This window comes from Pinus tabuliformis, chromosome 1_2, assembly GCF_031772625.1.
Source record: "Pinus tabuliformis cultivar Carrire ecotype Pingquan chromosome 1_2, CPIR1, whole genome shotgun sequence".
Classification (NCBI taxonomy): domain Eukaryota; kingdom Viridiplantae; phylum Streptophyta; class Pinopsida; order Pinales; family Pinaceae; genus Pinus; species Pinus tabuliformis.
Window position 1 is genome coordinate 645,240,078 of NC_142298.1, and position 4,126 is coordinate 645,244,203.

The 4,126-nt window shown below is 32.7% G+C and overlaps 1 pseudogene; it reads right to left on the reverse strand.

Moving 5' to 3' along the window:
• Positions 1-207: 207 nt before the first annotated feature.
• Positions 208-2,212, reverse strand: LOC149207325 (UDP-glycosyltransferase 89B2 pseudogene; annotated as a pseudogene).
• Between the last annotated feature and the right edge of the window lie 1,914 nt (positions 2,213-4,126).

Genomic DNA, 4,126 nt, shown 5'->3' on the forward strand with positions numbered 1-4,126 from the left:
TTAGAATTGGGTCCTCTCTAGGAAATGTGGGAGGGTGGTTGTTGCATAAGAAGTAACCCATAGGATAAAGAATCTTATGCAATAAGATAAAGGGATCCATTTTACTAAATCATATAGGATAAAGAATGTCTTACTCTAAGATAGGTTGTAAATATAAACTTTTAAGGTTTTATGGCCACAGGATAAAAGAATATATTAATAATTATCTACATTGTTTTGAATATAATGTTGAGTTGTAGTTGCAGTGTTTAAGAGCATAGTTTGTTTGGCCAAAAACATATATCACGCTTGAGTGTTTAAAACACTCAAGCCAACCTTACTCTAAAACATTATACAAACTCTCAAGCAACTTTTACTGTAAGACATTCGACAAACACTCAGCCAACCAATTTTACAAATGTTAGACTCGTTGTCTAACGAAAGAAAAACCAGAAAAGACATCATAAATAATTGATAATGAATTCATCTCCACACATCATAATTGAGATTGAATTCATCACCTTTGATTAATAGGCTGCTGCGTTAGCTTTTTCATCTCACTGGCAAAATCTTTCATGTTCTTGGAGGAGGATCCCCCTTCTTGCACTGCTCGTTTCAGTGCCTTTCTCAGCTCATCTGCCCTTTTCATCTCGTCTCCGTCTCTTCGCATCAGTCGTTTCATTACAGTTATCAAGTCATCTCTATTGGGCACTGTGGTGACACCTTCACAAAACCTGATTCCCACCTTGAGATAATCAACTAATAACGCATCAATATAGTATTGATCTGCAGTCATGGGCCACGTTATCAGTGGGACTCCCATTGTGATGCTCTCCAGGGTAGAATTCCACCCACAATGGTTAAGAAAACCTCCAACAGATGGGTGTGAGAGGACCAAGAGATGGGGTGCCCAACCTCTGATTACCAAGCCTCTGCCCTTCGTTCTCTCTTCAAAACCTTGAGGAAGCATGCCATATTCATCAGCAGGCATACTACTAGGTGGATCCCTGATGACCCAGATGAAGGACTCTTCACTTGCCTCCAACCCTGCTGCCATCTCCTCTATTTGTTTATTTGAGACAAAGGTCTGGCTGCCAAAGAAAATATAGATAACAGACTTCTCCTTCTGAGAATCCAGCCATTGCAGACATACCGATTCTTTGATTAAAGTGGGTTTCCCTCTCTCAATCATGTTTGTTCTCCGCTCCAACCCGAAAACAGCAGGAGGAAGCAGAGGACCTACAGACCAAACAGGCCTACCAAAAACAACCCTGCGCAGATGATCTATATAAATGGCTTCTAGATCATAGAAAGTGTTGATAAGGGTACCCCAGCTTTCCACATTCAAATCCATGTTATATCTCACAAATTTAATGACAGTATCTGATTTCTTGTACTTGCGGAGCAGGGGAGAGATTTGACACCGGGGAAAACTAATTGGGTGAGGTAGATCAGGAATATGGACTACATCATTATCTGATGATACTTGTTCATGCGGCATGTATTTCTAGAGAGCATGAATGACAGAAGCAGAAAAAGCAGCGATGGGGTAGAATACTATCCTGGGTATGCCGAGCTTGGCAGCTGTGTTCTGAGTCCATCCAAGGAAGAAATCGTTGATAATGCAAACAGGAGGGCGGAACCCATCTGAGCTCTTCTTCTGCTGGTCGAACCAATCTTCTATTGGATGAGCGAGCTCCTTGATTGAATACATGAAGAGTGGGAAGAGATGAAGGGCGGGAAGCTGCTCTGTGTTTTCACATCCCGGGGGAATTCCTTGGGTAGGAGGGAAGGGGATGATAAGAGGTTGAATCTGGAGTCCCTCTGCAGAGGCTTTATGTAAGAGAGGATTCAAGAGGGATTGATTTTGAGGGGTTGTGAGGACTGTTAGCCAGAGCCCATGAGAAGCGAGAGTGTGAGTGAGGTCTAACAGAGAGATCATGTGACCTTGTGATGGAAATGGAAATACCAATACGTGAGGCCTGCTCTCCATCTCCAGCTTCGTCTCGTTTTCCATCTCACTGGTTTTAGTTTTACCAAGATCTCATTAATCTCCAAGCACACATCTATGTTCGGGAAAGATCTTCCTGACCCTGAGGTTGAAGGTAAAGTGGAGTTTTTGATTGTTGTTTTTCCGGTTGGGGTGAGGTAAGATAAAAATGGAGTTTTTGAGGGTTGGCTAAGATTTACTTCAGTGTTTGTCAGTCATGCAAAGGCTATTTTTTCCGTCCTTCATTTGGAGAAATGTTGGTTGTTAGTTTAAATTAAAACTAATACAGATAATACGGCCATAAAAATTAAATCAATGACTGGTAAAAAAATTGATCCATGATCTGTAACAAAAAAAAATGAAAAAACGTCAATTGCAACCACAAAGTTCAAACAATTACAAGACCCGAGGGGATTGAAAATTATTGTGTGCCGGAAACGATAACCACATAAGTGCACATCATGCATTCCTTTCATTCTGGTCCCCTTCGGCCTCTGGTGGCAACCAATATATCCCATACTGTGTCATTGATCTATTAATAGATGGTGTTGTATGTGATTATTGCTAAATAATGTATTTTGCTTAAAATTAATGGGGTTGTATGTGATTATTGTTAAATAATATATTTGTTTAAATTTAACAATAAATATATATAATCTAGAATATTAATATAATCTAGAATATTAATAGATCAGAACAATGCATTTGCTTAACTGATATGTTTGCTTAATTTTTTTTTGCATATTGTTATTAACTGATATTTTGTTCATTGTACAATAATGACATAAGTTTATTTGTGAAAATAATATTTTCAAAAAATTTTGAAAAATATGTTGTCCACTTTTTTATTCAACCAAATAAAATATTTCAAAATAACTTGGTAGTGACATAATAACCATTAAACCATTTCAACTTTTATATATATGATCTTTTATAATATATAAATATATATATATATATATATATATATATATATATATATATATATATATATGATCTTTTATAATATATAAATTTAAATAAATACATGGATGACTCATGAAAAGTTTGAGTCACTTGTTCATATAAGAATAGTGAGGATGGAGAGAAGATAATCGTAATTACTTAAAAAAATATTATGGAAAATAATTACTTAAAAAAAATATTATGGAAAAGTTTTTATGTAAAAATATGTTTATAATTTTTTTAATTAAAAAAAACAATTCATTTATGTAAAAACAAAAATATTAAATTTAAATAATTTAAATTTTTAATTGAGTTTATATATATATGATTGGAATAGAAAATGTGTAATTTTGAATTATAAAAATTGCTTTTATATAAATATTTTAAAATATATAATTTATTAAATAGTATTTTTTTATTTAAATTATTTTTAGATATTTTTATATTGAAATGGGGTTATGGTATTTTTTTTTTATTATCAATAATTACTATTGATTATTTAAGGAATACTTTCTTTTAATTATTTAAAGAATACTTTTTTTAAGTTAATTGTTTAACTATCTTGCTAATCTCCTTTAAATTGATGAAATATGTCATTAATGACAAAATATCAGTGACCACAAATATGAAGCATAATCAACTCATAGCTATCAATGTTCACTAGTTGCTAGTTAGGTACTTGTGCTAGTAAAATATATATTTCTTGATGTTTAATGCTTCACATTATTTAGTGGTCCTCACTCATTTAAGATGCAAATGAGTCATTTAACTTCTGTTTTTTCATTATTGAGATTATTTTAAAATGTGAAATTTAATATTGTTTAATAATTGACACTATTTAGAGATCCAATGCATATTTATGACCATGTAGTCTAACTTATATATGAAAGTCTTTTTCACCAGAATTCAGCAAAATCTGGCAATAAAATTTCAAGATTTTTTTGTTATTTAAATACTCGAATTATACAGATTAAACAATTTAAACTCAAATTTTTAAAAATATTTGTGAGATTTTGATTGAAATAACCAGAAAAATAGTCGTGAAAAATGTCATTTCTCTATAAGTTCTATAAGTTAGACTATGCCTATTTATGACATGTTGAATTCATAATGAATATATATTTGTAATGGCTTTGAACCTTCTTGTTTGTCCCTCTAAAACTGAAACATGTATATATAAATATCACATTATTTAATTTTTTTTAATTAAAT